The sequence below is a fragment of the Delphinus delphis genome, chromosome 18 (genome assembly GCF_949987515.2).
Source record: "Delphinus delphis chromosome 18, mDelDel1.2, whole genome shotgun sequence".
NCBI classification, from domain to species: Eukaryota; Metazoa; Chordata; class Mammalia; order Artiodactyla; family Delphinidae; genus Delphinus; species Delphinus delphis.
This window is the reverse complement of record NC_082700.1, coordinates 49,835,443-49,850,564: the sequence shown is the minus strand read 5'-3', so window position 1 is coordinate 49,850,564 and position 15,122 is coordinate 49,835,443. Positions and strand designations below refer to the sequence as shown.

General features: G+C 40.7%; 1 long non-coding RNA gene across 1 annotated transcript in view; it reads left to right on the top strand.

Annotated features, from left to right (window-relative positions):
- LOC132413849 (uncharacterized) overlaps positions 1-14,682 on the top strand; it is a 31,680-nt gene extending 16,998 nt beyond the window's left edge. Inside the window, exon 3 of the long non-coding RNA XR_009516832.1 lies at positions 14,491-14,682. This is a non-coding gene — a long non-coding RNA (uncharacterized lncRNA). The remainder of the gene's footprint in view (positions 1-14,490) is intronic.
- Positions 14,683-15,122: the final 440 nt, after the last annotated feature.

The window sequence follows — 15,122 nt, the reverse complement described above, 5'->3', positions numbered from 1 at the left end:
TGAGCATTAAGCAAGTAAAAGGATCTCCGATAGTCTATCTGACTTGGTCATAAATAAAGCAAGATAGCAAAATAGATTGACTGATAGCTTTTTGTCCTTTGGTGACTGAATCAGGTTTACTGGTCAACCAACCCTATGGCAGATCAGCACTTCCAACAAAGGCAAAAAGTAAATTCTAAACTGCGGGTATTTCTTTAAATACGCATTTGGCAACAAATGCAAAAGAATATGGGCCGAAGTCCAAAGACTGCTGTTTTTTTCCTTAATTTGCATTTGGCTTTTTGAGTCTGATCTTTCAGGTGCCTGTTTCCCTTTCTCCCTCCTCAATTGCCATTCTTCTCTGTGAACTTTTTGTTTAGCAAAGAGGAACACATACTGTGCAATGAAAACATCGGCTGTAAATCATCTCAGCTATAAAATGTAGCAGTTTGGAGCCCAGTAATTGGGACTGTGTTTCTGAAAACAAGAAGGACAGCCAGCATCTGAGTGTGTCAGTTAATTGATCCACAGGGAGAGACTCTGGGAGTGTCCAAAAGACTGGGTTTTTTTTACACTTTTTATTGTTCTGATTTTTCCATGGGACCCACAGTTTTCCCTTGCTAATCATTTACCACAGCTAACTTTATTTTGTGTGTCGAAATTCCATTGATACTACAGAATTCAGAGCTCTGACACAGGGTGAGCCTTTCAAAAGCCTGAATACTTGGCAGGCATAAATATGTGTGCTCTATAGATCTGGTGCAAAGTGAGTGGGAACATTTCTTCATGGCCACAGTGCAGTTTGGGACACCAGCTACAGTGTTATCTGTGAAACCCAGGTTGGGAGCAAAGCACAATCCTTGCTTTGGTCACAGAGCAAATAATTAACTAATTTATATTAGATATATTAAATGTGCTCAGAATTCTTATTGCTTCATGAAATCCATAGTTTAAGAATATGGATATATGCTATATAAATGTGAAGATTTGGAGTAAAAATAGTCAACGCATTGAGTGAGCTGATATGTGTGTCAATGATTTGTTCTCTGAAAGTCAGGTATCAAGGAGATAATCTATTTTGTGAAGTTTGAGAATATGCATTCCCTGCACTGAAGTAAGAAGAGGGTTTAGTCTTCTTTCCTTTTTTGCCAAACCTGAGAGAATGTATTTAATTATATATAATTACACTTCTCTCTTTTAATCAGTAAATATTAATCCTGAGACCCAGAAGGGTGGTTCCAGGAATGTTGGGAGCTTACATTCTAGAAACGAAAGGAGATTCTGGGGAAGGTCAAAGTTGAGGTGAGCTGAGCGAATGGCTGAATGTCAACTCCTTCTTTAGAGTGTGGTCTAATGTTGCTTTTCTCTCCTGGGCGTTAGGGTCTGATATCTCTAGCACCCAGCATCACATGGTCACAGGGCACTCAGTAAATGAGAACTGAACTAGTTAATAGTAGTCATCCCTGTCATAGCATGCGCTTTTTTTTTTTTTTTTTTTCTGGTACGCGGGCCTCTCACTGTTGTGGCCTCTCCCGTTGTGGAGCACAGGCTCCAGACACGCAGGCTCAGCGGCCATGGCTCACGGGCCCAGCCACTCTGCGGCATGTGGGATCTTCCCGGACTGGGGCACGAACCCGTGTCCCCTGCATCGGCAGGCGGACTCTCAACCACTGCGCCACCAGGGAAGCCCAGCATGCTTTCTTGACTGGCAGGCGAGAGAGGACTCAGGAAGGTGGACAGGGATGAGCAGGGTCAGCTTCATGGAGAATGGATCATAAAGAAGATTGATTCTTTGCATGAAAGTAAAAGAAACTCCATTTAAAGTAGCAAAACTGAAAGGGAAGAATTTGTTAAATACTGAGGGGTCTCACTAACCCAAGAAAAGGAATTCAGTCAAGGCTCAGGAACTAGCCAGAAACATGCACTCAACCACTACCAGAACTTTCTCTCCAGTCCTTGATTCTGCTTGTTTCTGTTCAACTGCTCCTTCTTTTCTCTATTGGAACATTAGCCCTCTCTGCCTCTCTTTTACCCATAGCAGAACACATGGCAGATATTAAGACATCGGCATCCAAACTGTTATCTTTTTCTGCTTCAAATCTTTGGGCACTGAGTCTAAAAATCCTGGGGAAGGACCTCCTTGGCCTGGTTTGGATTAGAGAGTCATTCCTATTCCATTGACTAGGATCAGTGGTGGGATGTCATTCTGTCAACAGCGTGGCTTAGGCATTAGTCAGGGAACAAAAGGAGATGGACATTTCCTAGAAGGAATCGCCAAAGTGATGGTGCTGTTAGTGTCCACTGGTTTCAGTGTAATCCAAATCATAAGTGGATGAAGAGGAAGAAAAAAAAAGTAGGCACACAGAGGTCCACTATGAGTAAAGAGAAATGAGGAAATGTGTCTGTCGCTTCACAGGAATCCATTGCGGGCTACTATGTGCTGGTAAAGTCAGAAATGGCTTATATGAGAAAGACAGCTTTGATTCTGGCCTGGGGCTGGCCTGGATCTGGGGCTGGATCTGGAGAGACAGAGGAGAGGGAAGAAGTTTTCCAGACAAGGACTGCACAGAAACTAGGCTGGGGGCTCGAATGAGCTCCACATTTGGTGGCAGCGAGAGGCAGCCTGATTGTATTGACATATGCCTGTGGAGAATGTGTAAGATAAATCTGCATAATTAGGGTGGCACCGGATTGTAGAGGGCCTTGAAAGGTGGGCAGGGGATTTAGATTTGGCCAGCAAAAATGAACCAGTAAAGATTCCTGAAGGAAGAGTAATATGGAAACAGAAAAGTTTCAGAGAGTGAATGTGGTAGCAACGTATAGGACACAGTCAATCACCAAGACACTGAAGTCAAACTTCCTAGGAGCTGCTTTGGAGTTCAACATAAAATATAGATTCTCAGATCTTATTGCCGCTGTAGAATCAGAATCTCTGGGGTTAGGGCTGGGAACTATGTTTGGAAAATTCCTTAGGTAGCAAATGCTGAGGATACACCTAAATGATTCTTTTTTTTTTTTTTTTTTTTTTTTTTGTGGTACGTGGGCCTCTCACTGCTGTGGCCTCTCCCATTGCAGAGCAACAGGCTCCGGACGTGCAGTCTCAGCGGCCATGGCTCACGGGCCCAGCCGCTCTGTGGCACGTGGGATCTTCCCGGACCGGGGCACGAACCCGTGTCCCCTGCATCGGCAGGCAGACTCTCAACCACTGCACCACCAGGGAAGCCCACCTAAATAATTCTTGATCTGCTATTTTTCAGCTTGGGTGGTGACACACTAAAATGTTTAGGTAGGAAACCTATATCATCCTTTAAAATATACAGTTCATTCTTCATTAACTGGAGGAATGGGAGAGGAGAGGAAAGTAATAAGTAACCCTGACTCTTAGCTAATTTAAGACTGAGGTCAACTCTTAACAACCTAGTTTCCCCCCACTTTTGTTTATTTAATTGACTGTTCTGTTATTTTAAATAATGTAAAGATCTCCTTTGATCCACCATCCACAACAAAAGCTGGGACCCTGGCTGTTACTAAATCTAACCTGTTCCATGCCTCCATCCCCACCTCATTGTATGGATGTTTACTGCCAGAGGTAACCACCAGCCTGGATCCTATATTCATCATTTCCTTGCTTTTCTTTTTATATAGTTTGTTGTATTTATCACTGTTAATTATATGTGTCATTGTAGTGTTCTTACAAAGTATATGCAGTTTTGTTTTAATTGTTCTCACTTTATAAAAAGGGTAACACGTTGTAAGCAGTGTTTTGAAACTTACTTTTAAATTTTAATATTAAATTGCTAAGATTCTTCCATGTCGTTGGGTGTCACTGTAGTTCAGGTGACCGAGCTTTTGGAGGAACAGTGGAAATGGGCACTAGGACCTGGACTGAGCTTGCAAATTACCCCAACAAGCAGTTAAGAGACATTGACTGTCTCTAGCAGCTTCCCCTTCCCAGGTCAGGAGGTGAGAGGCCATGCCCTGGTGTCTTTTCAGGAAAAGGGGAGGATGAGCCCATGGATTTCCTATTCCTCAACCAGAGTGGCTCAGAGGGGGCAATAGCTTCTTCCTCTGCATACCTTTGGCAGTTATAATCCACGCCTGCCGTGATATTAAGAACATCCGGAGAAGCAAGAACTACAGTCCTGCAGCCTCTGGAACAAAAACCACATTCACAGAAAGATAGACAAGATGAAAAGGCAGAGGGCTATGTACCAGATGAAGGAACAAGATAAAACCCCAGAAAAACAACTAAATGAAGTGGAGATAGGCAACCTTCCAGAAAAAGAATTCAGAATAATGATAATGAAGATGATCCAGGATCTCAGAAAAAGAATGGAGGCAAAGATCGAGAAAATGCAAGAAATGGTTAACAAAGACCAAGGAGAATTAAAGAACAAACAAACAGAGAACAACAATACAATAACTGAAATGAAAACTACACTAGAAGGAATCAATAGCAGAATAACTGAGGCAGAAAAACGGATAAGTGACCTGGAAGACAGAATGGTGGAATTCACTGCTGTGGAACAGAATAAAGAAAAAAGAAGGAAAAGAAATGAAGACAGCCTAAGAGACCTCTGGGACAACATTAAACGCAACAACATTTGCATTATAGAGGTCCCAGAAGAAGAAGAGAGAGAGAAGGGACCTGAGAAAATATTTGAAGAGATTGTAGCCAAAAACTTCCCTAACATGGGAAAGGAAATAGCCATCCAAGTCCAGGAAGCACAGAGAGTCCTATACAGGGTAAACACAAATAGAAACATGATGAGACACACAGTAATCAAACTGGCAAAAATTAAAGACAAAGAAAAATTATTGAAAGCAGCAAGGGAAAAACAACAAATAACATACAAGGGAACTCCCATAAGATTAACAGCTGATTTCTCAGCAGAAACTCTACAAGCCGGAAGGGAATGGCATGATATACTTAAAGTGATGAAAGGGAAGGACCTGCAACCAAGACTACTCTACCCGGCAAGGATCTCATTCAGATTCAATGGAGAAATCAAAAGCTTTACAGACAAGCAAAAGGTAAGAGAATTCAGCACCACCAAACCAGCTCTACAACAAATGCTAAAGGAACTTCTCTAAGTGGGAAACACAAGAGAAGAAAAGGACCTACAAAAACAAACGCAAAAAAATTAAGAAAATGGGAATAGGAACATACATACCAATAATTACCTTAAACATGAATGGATTAAATGCTCCAACCAAAAGACACAGGCTTGCTGAATGGATAAAAAAACCATATATATATACACCATATATATGCTGTCTACAAGAGACCCACTTCAGACCTAGAGACACATACAGAATGAAAGTGAGGAGATGGAAAAAGATATTCCATGCAAATGGAAATCAAAAGAAAGCTGGAGTAGCAATACTCATATCAGATAAAATAGACTTTAAAATAAAGAATGTTACAAGAGACAAGGAAGGACACTACATAATGATCAAGGGATCAATCCAAGAAGAAGATATAACAATTATATATGCACCCAACATAGGAGCACCTCAATACATATGGCAACTGCTAACAGCTATAAAAGAGGAAATGGACAGTAACAAAATAATAGTGGGGGGCTTTAATAACTCACTTACACCAATGGACAGATCATCCAAAATGAAAATAAATAAGGAAACAGAAGCTTTAAATGACACAATAGGCCAGATTTAATTGATATTTAAAGGACATTCCATCCAAAAACAGCCAATTACACTTTCTTCTCAAATGTGCATGGAACATTCTCCAGGATAGATCACATCTTGGGTCACAAATGAAGCCTCAGTAAATTTAAGAATACTGAAATCATATCAAGCATCTTTTCTGACCACAATGCTATGAGATTAGAAATGAATTACAGGAAAGAAAATGTAAAAAACACAAACACATGGAGGCTAAACAATGCGTTACTAAATAACCAAGAGATCACTGAAGATATCAAAGAGGAAATAAAAAAATAACTAGAGACAAATGACAATGAAAACACGATGATCCAAAACCTATGGGATGCAGCAAAAGCAGTTCTAAGAGGGAAGTTTATAGCTATACAAGCCTACCTCAAGAAACAAGAAAAATCTCAAATAAACAATCTAACCTTACACGTAAAGGAACTAGAGAAAGAAGCACAAACAAAACCCAAAGTTAGCAGAAGGAAAGAAATCATAAAGATCAGAGCAGAAATAAATGGAATAGAAACAAAGAAAACAATAGCAAGGATCAATAAAACTAATCTCTGGTTCTTTGAGAAGATAAACAAAATTGATAAACCATTAGCCAGACTCATCAAGAAAAAGAGGGAGAGGACTCAAATCAATAAAATCAGAAATGAAAATGTAGAAGTTACAACAGACACCGCAAAAATGCGAAGCATCCTAAGAGACTACTAAAAGCAACTCTATGCCAATAAAATGGACAACCTGGAAGAAATGGACAAATTCTTAGAAAGGTATAACCTTCCAAGACTGAACCAGGAAGAAATAAAAAATATGCACAGACCAATCACAAGTAATGAAATTGAAACTGCGATTAAAAATCTTCCAACAGGGCTTCCCTGGTGGCGCAGTGGTTGGGAGTCTGCCTGCTGATGCAGGGGACATGGGTTCGTGCCCCAGTCATGGAAGATCCCACATGCCACGGAGCAGCTGGGCCCGTGAGCCATGGCCACTGAGCCTGTGCGTCTGGAGCCTGTGCTCCACAACGGGAGAGGCCGCAACAGTGAGAGGCCCACGTACAGCAACAACAACAAAAAAAAAATCTTCCAACAAACAGAAGTCCAGGACCAGATGGCTTCACAGGTGAATTCTATCAAACATTTAGAGAAGAGCTAACATCCATCCTTCTCAAACTCTTCCAAAAAATTGCAGAGGAAGGAACACTCCCAAACTCATTCTATGAGGCCACCATCACCCTGATACCAAAACCAGACAAAGATACTACAAAAAAAGAAAATTACAGACCAATATCACTGATGAATATAGATGCAAATATCCTCAACAAAATACGAGCAAACAGAATCCAACAACACATTAAAAGGATCATAAACCACGATCAAGTGAGATTTATCCCAGGGATGCAAGGATTCTTCAATATACGCAAATCAATCAATGTGGTACACCATATTAACAAATTGAAGAATAAAAACCATATGATCATCTCAATAGATGCAGAAAAAGCTTTCAACAAAATTCAACACTCATTTATGATAAAAACTCTTCAGAAAGTGGGCATAGAGGGAACCTACCTCAACATAATAAAGGCCATATATGACAAAGCCACAGCAAACATCATTCTCAATGGTGAAAAACTGAAAGATCTTGTTCCTCTAAGATCAGGAACAAGAACAAAAACAGAAAGATCTTGTTCCTCTAAGATCAGGAACAAGACACGGATGTCCACTCTTTCCACTATTATTCAACATAGTATTGGAAGTCCTAGCCACGGCAATCAGAGAAGAAAAAGATATAAAAAGAATCCAGATTGGAAAAGCAGAAGTAAAACTGTCACTGCAGATGACATGATACTATACATAGAGAATCCTAAAAATGCTACCAGAAAACTATTAGAGCTAATCAATGAATTTGGTAAACCTGCCAGATACAAAATTAATGTACAGAAATCTCTTGCATTCCTATACACCAATGATGAAAAATCTGAAAGAGAAATTATGGAAACACTCCCATTTACCATTGCAACAAAAAGAATAAAATACCTAGGAATAAACCTACCTAGGGAGACAAAAGACCTGTATGCAGAAAACTGTAAGACACTGATGAAAGAAGTTAAAGATGATACCAACAGATGGAGAGGTATACCATGTTCTTGGATTGGAAGAATCAATATTGTGAAAATGACTATACTACCCAAAGCAATCTATAGATTCAATGCAATCCCTATCAAATTACCAATGGCATTTTTTACGGAACTAGAACAAAAAATATTAAAATTTGTATGGAGACACAAAATACCCCATATAGCCAAAGCAGTATTGAGGGAAAAAAACGGAGCTGGAGGAATCAGACTCCCTGACTGCAGACTATACTACAAAGCTACAGTTATCAATACAATATGGTACTGGCACAAAAACAGAAACATAAATCAATGGAACAAGATAGAAAGCCCAGAGATAAACCCACGCACCTATGGTCAACTAATCTATGACAAAGGAGGCAAAGATATACAATGGAGAAAAGATAGTCTCTTCAATAAGTGGTGCTGGGAAAACTGGACAGCTATATGTAAAAGAATGAAATTAGAACACTCCCTAACACCATACACAATAATAAACTCAAAATGGATTCGAGACCTAAATTTAAGATCAGACACTATAAAACTCTTAGAGGAAAACATAGGAAGAACACTCTTTGCCATAAATCACAGCAAGATCTGTTTTGATCCACCTCCTAGAGTAATGGAAATAAAAATAAACAAATGGGACCTAATGAAACTTAAAAGCTTTTGCACAGCAAAGGAAACCATAAACAGGATGGAAAGATAACCCTCAGAATGGGAGAAAATATTTGCAAACGAATCAACAGACAAAGGATTAGTCTCCAAAATATATCAACAGCTCATGCAGCTCAATATTAAAGAAGCAAACGACCCAATCCAATAATGGGCAGAAGACCTAATTAGACATTTCTCCAAAGAAGACATACAGATGGACAAGAGGCACATGAAAAGCTGCTCAACATCGCTAATTATTAGAGAAATGCAAATCAAAACTACCATGAGGTATCACCTCACACCAGTTAGAATGGGCATCATCAGAAAATCTACAAACAACAAAATTGGTGAGGGTGTGGAGAAAAGGGAACCCTCTTGCCCTGTTGGTGAGAATGTAATTTGATACAGCCACTATGGAGAACAGTATGGAGGTTCCTTACAAAACTAAAAATAGAATTACCATATGATCCACCAATCCCACTACTGGGCATATACCCAGAGAAAACCATAATTCAAAAAGACACATGAACCCCAATGTTCATTGCAGCACTATTTACAATAGCCAGGTCATGGAAGCAACCTAAATGCCCATCGACAGATGAATGGGTAAAGAAGATGTGGTACATATATACAATGGAATATTACTCAGCCATAGAAAGGAACGAAATTGGGTCATTTGTTGAGCCATGGATGGATCTAGAGACTGTGATACAGAGTGAAGTAAGTCAGAAAGAGAAAAACAAATATCGTATATTAACACATGTATGTGGAACCTAGAAAAATGGTGCATATGACCCGGTTTGCAGTGCAGAAATAGAGACACAGATGTAGAGAACAAACGTATGGACACCAAGGGGGGGGAAGCAGCTGGGGGGTGGGGTGGTGTTGTGATGAATTGGGCGATTGGGATTGACATGTATACACTGATGTGTATAAAATTGATGACTATTGAGAACCTGCTGTATAAAAAAAATATTCAAAAAAAAAGAACATCCAATGTGCGAATTGTGCAAATTGGTCAATTCACCCTGATGCCAAGAGCCAACTGTACATTCAGGCTATTTTTCTCATATTATGTATAACATACATTTATTATATCTTACCTTTATGTAATATACTCTTTTATATACTATATTATTATTTGATACATTGTTATGGGCTAAGTTGTGTCCCCTGCCCCAAATTCATATGCTAAAGTCCCAATCCCCAGTACCTCAGCATGCAACTGTATTTGGAGATGAGGTCTTAAAGAGGTAATTAAGATGAGGTTTAGGTTCTTGGTATGGGCCCTAATCCAACGTGACTAGCCTTATAAAAAGAGAACATTTGGACACAGACACATCCAGAAGGAAGTCCATGTGAAGACACGTGATAAGGCAGCTATCTGTAAGACAAGCAGAGAGGCCTCAAAAGAAACCTACCCTGCTGACACCTTGATCGTGGACTTCCAGGCTCCAGAATTGTGAGCAAATAAATGTCTGTCACTTAAGCCACCCAGTCTGTGGTATTTTGTTATGGCAGCCCTAGCAAACTCAGACACATATAAATTTTATTATGAGTAGTGCTAGCTTGACAATTAAAATAATAGTTTCTATGACTAGACCTCCTGGGTTCAAATTCTGGCCTTACTATTTCTGAGTTTATAAGACCTTGAATAGTTCTTATTTCACTGAGATGGAGTAGCCCCATTTCTCCCAGGTTCCCCCCATTACAACTGAACATCTCTGGACATGATACGACAAAAAAGCATAGGAAGTCTCTGAGAGGTGGAAGAAGAATGGGCTGCCTGGACCTTGGGACCTTGAGGAATGACACGGTTGTGCATCCCCGAGTTACCTTATTGTCATCTATATATTCTGTACAGGCACTGCAGAAGCCTCCAAGCCAGAGCCACCAACGGGCACAGACTAAAAAGCTCCGAGGAAAGCCTGTTCTCCCTGAGCAAAGGATCAGGAACATTTGAAAACACTCTAGCCAAGTGACAGACACCAGTGGAAAGATGCCCGCTCTATCTTCTACCCCCTGGCTGGGTGGAAGCAGGCAGGCAGCCTTCTCCCTTAACCCCACAGGGTGGTGTCAGCAGGGCTGAGCAGGAAGCTAACCTTCTCTCCCGTGCACGGCAGAAGCGGGCTTCACTTCTTCCACCGGATGGTGTTGGCAGGTCCAAGTGGGATTCCCTGCCCAGTGGAACCAAGTCTGCTGGCGTAGTGTCAGCAGGGCCCAGTGTTGACCTGAGTCTTTGTCTTCACCCGGCAGCAATGAACCTTAAGGAGGTGGTACAGGCCAGGACTAGTCGGCCCTCCACTTTCCCCTGGGCTCCGCGGGACCCAGTGGGGAGCTGAGCTTCCACCGGATCCGATTCGGTAGCAACAAGACAGAATTAGGTTTGAGGCAGGGCTTGCTGGCACTACGCCCCACTCCCTCCCCTCCCCTGGTGGCAGCAGAGCCCAGCAAGGTGGGAGCTGGTGCCCCACTTTCACCAGGAAGACATCAATAGGGCAGAAGGGGGAGCTGACTAGGAACCCCATCTGCAGTGAGGCAGGGTGAGTCAGTGCCCTGCTCTTGCCAAGTTGGTGTTGGCAGGGCCCAGGGGGAACTTGAACATATACACTCTTGCAGTACACCTCACTAGGGGGGCTGTCTGCTCAAAATAAGATAAAATAAGATCAAGAGTCTCCTACTACTATATCCAAAATGCTCAGAGAACAATAGAAATCACTGATACCAAGAATCAGAAAGATCAGAACACGAATTTGAAAAGACAGTCAACAAATGCCAATACCAAGATGAATCGGATTTTGAAATGATCTGACAACAGTTTTAAAGCAGCCTTCTAAAAGTGCTTCCCAAGGAATTACAAATTCTCTTGAAACAAATGGAAAATTATGACATTTCAGGAAATAAAATAGAAAATATTAAAAAGGAACTGAAAGGAAATTATAGAACCAAAAAAAAATACAATAACCAATGTAAAAACTCATTGGGTGGGCTCAATAGTAGAGTGGAAAAGACAGGATAAAATCTGTGAATTCGAGAACAGATCAATAGAACGTAATCGATATGAACAGCAGAGAACGTAGACAGAAAAAAAACTTTGGACAAGTTACTTAAACCGTCTGGACTTCACTTTCCTCATTTTTAAAATGGAAGTCATGTTTGTAGCTATGTCAAAGGCATGTTGTGACAATTAATTGAGATGTATATAAAAGGCTTATTTGTCAGAATGCCAGGCACATAGTAAGTTTTCAATAAAAGTTAACTATTATAATTATAATCACCCTGGGCAGATAGCCACGTGATTTCATCTCTTTGTACAGTTAATTCAATTTAATCTGTAATTCAAAATGATAAATGCTATTCTTAAGGGCTGAGGGAGAGATCAGTGTGAGGGAGCGCTGGATAGGGAGGCTTTCTTGAATGAAAGTGTTTGTAATCAGGGCTTGGAAGGCGTCATGGGCAGGCATGAACAGGTGGAGCCTGGCACCTTCTTCACAGAGGAGGCCTAGAATTGAGAAGGACCTGGTTAGCAGCAAATAAGGGCTACTGCTGGAGTTTGTTTGCCTTCTCAAGCTAATGAGGATAAAAAGAGCAGTGAATGGGGCAGTGAGGAAAGCAGGCCTCAGCCTCTAGGGGACCATTTAGGAAACGACTCAGCACTGATGTGGTTCTGGTCTAAGAGATCTCATAAGAAGCAAGTTGCTATGCTGCTTAGCCCCTAGATATCTCTACTCTTTGTCTCCTTCTAAGCCATGGAAACACCTTACCGTTGGGGTTATTAGAAGTGATCTACTGTTAGTAACAGCTCTTCCTTATGCTTACATGTGCCCATGTGCACACACACGCACACTCACATCACACTCACATATACACTCATACACGCATACTTACATACATACAAACACATACACCCATATACATCCACATTCACACAGAGCTGCGTATATTCACAATTACACCTCCCACAGACACTCATGCATAGAGTCACCTACACTCATATACCCTGTCACACATTCACACACACAGGCCACACACTTACACAGCCATTCATATGCACGACCACACATATCACGCACAACCACATATGGGCACACTCAAGTCACGCAGACATAAGTAAACGTACCGTACACATACAAGCAATCACCCACCTGTAGTCACACCTCCTGCAGAACATACACACATAAACACAGATGTGCAAGCACCTTTTTTTTTTTTTTTTCTCTGGTACGCGGGCCTCTCACTGTTGGGGCCTCTCCCGTTGCGGAGCACAGGCTCCGGACGCGCAGGCTCAGCAGCCATGGCTCACGGGCCCAGCCGCTCCACGGCGTGTGGGATCTTCCGGGGCGCGAACCCGTGTCCCCTGCATTTGCAGGCGGACTCTCAACCACTGCGCCACCAGGGAAGCCCCGCAAGCACCTTTCGAAACATCCCAATGTATTTATTTTCATAATATGATGTAATATTAATGCATAGACAATTTTCATAAAACAAGCTAAAAAAAGACACTCGACTACTTAGTTAAGAATGAATCTCTACAAGGTCATGTAGTGAATCGCTTTCCTTTGTGTGATTTCTCAAAGTTTATTTTTGAGGGAAAGCCCCCAAGATTCTATAACTTCTCTTAATAGGCAACAGAAATGTAGTGTTACTGGGGTATTTTATTTGCTTTGGGTCACCACAGTATTTAATAGTAACATACATTTCTGGCTATCAACCTTCTTAAATAAGTGCCGTTTTGTCTACCATATCCCTTCTACCTTCTCAGCATTTCCAATTTTATTCTATTTTCTGAAACAGCCATCTATTTTTCAATTGGTCTTGTAGGTTGTTTCTCTCAGAATCATCTTTTTGTCGTGGTTAAATTAATCTCCCAAGCGTTTGGATTTTTTTTTTTAATCTTTGATTTTTGGAACCTCTGAGACGTTTTTCTCACAGTCAGTTACTTTCCTTTCATTCTCTTTCACCTTTTTTTATAGAAATATTTATAGAACTATCCTTTTTTTAATAGAAATATCCTTTTTCTGCTTTTGGTATTGCCTTTAATGTTACAGCACACTGCTTTCTTCACTCTAGCTGTGACTAGCCTGCACGAGCAAATAGAGGACTAAAACCCATGATGAAGAAGATATACATTTGTCATGCTGTGTACCTAACTGTCGAATCTGTCACCAAAGCAATAAAGGGAGCATATTTAGCAGACATATTGGTGCTGAGGACGGTTGCTTAAGAGAGTATAAATAAGCACAATATTTTTCAAATAGATAAATACCACCTGAGTTTCCATCTTAGCAAAGACAACTGGGAGCCATAATGATAACCAGGAATTGCTTCTTTATTGGTTTCTTGGTTTTTAGTTAGGTAAAGAAGGGTCTGTAATTTAGATCAGGACCATTGGCTCTATAATGGTCAAATAGGGAATAATAATGCCAGTTAAACAAGTGATATACCTCATCTCTGACCCAGGATTATATGATTCAGGATGAGAAAGTACTTAGGCAACGAGGTATATTTAGCCTTCTTAAAAAAAAAAACAAAAAAAACTGGGTCTCTTAACAATTAGACAGTTTTAGACTAGCCCAGTAAGAAAATTAGGTAAATGTGCAGTGACCCAGAAACCAAATTGTGCTTTCCAGGAGGTTAGCGGAGAGGGCCAGGGTCTGCACCGGTTTTCTTCAGTGCTGTTTTCACTCCCCTACTCTACCTGCAAATGACATGATTTAGGATACTGTCAATTCTTAGGTGCCAGGCTGGCTGGCCTGTTCCATCAGCAGAAAGTAGTCCAGGCCTATCATTCTTCAACTCAGTTTTTATTCTTCCCCTTGGTGTTGGTGTCATTGGTGATTGTGGTAGACAGAGCAGTAACAGCCTTTTCTATGGCTCCTTGCGGTATATAAGTTCTTCACATTAATTCTCTAGCCTTGTGAGATAGCGTGAATCACCTTTTCCACTTGATCAATGAGAAAATGGTCTCAGAAAAAGTTGGATAACTTGTTCAATAACCATGCTTTTCCCACTCATAGCAGAACTATTTACTGAATAGTCATGTTCTCCCTGACATTTGCTAGTGCCCTTGTGGGAAGATGGAGCATTTAAGAACCAGTGCATGACTCTGCGATCCCTTGCTCTGAGGGTCTTTGTTGCCACCATGATCTAGAAGCCACATCTTGCGATGTTGGAGCCCCAGGATGCAAGTGGACTGGATTCCTGATTCTCTGCTTGAAGGGAACTGCCCTGGAGAGCTTCCAGACTTGCCAGTGATTTTGCCCGAGTAAGAAATAAACCTTTTATGTATTTAGTTACTGAGATTTTATTTACTACTTATTATTGCAACATAGTCTATCCACTATAGTAAAATGATCCATATTTTTATCTAAGTATGTATCATTTAAAAATATGTTTTTGTATATATCAAACTTAATCTCCACAAGAATTCTGAAAATTAAATATTATATTTATTTCCGCTTGATCAGTATAATCACAATACTGATATGTTCTGATTATTTTCTGCTCTTTTAGCACTAGAAACCTTTCACACATAGTATTTATCACAGATGGGAGTTTATATGTATTTATATAATTCTTTGATCAATGGCTGTCTGGAATTCAAGCCTGAATTAGGTGGTTAAGGCTTATTTGTTGAACTTAGTTAATATATGAGTGCTGGTATCAGCAGATGAGTGCATCTTATCCCTATGGA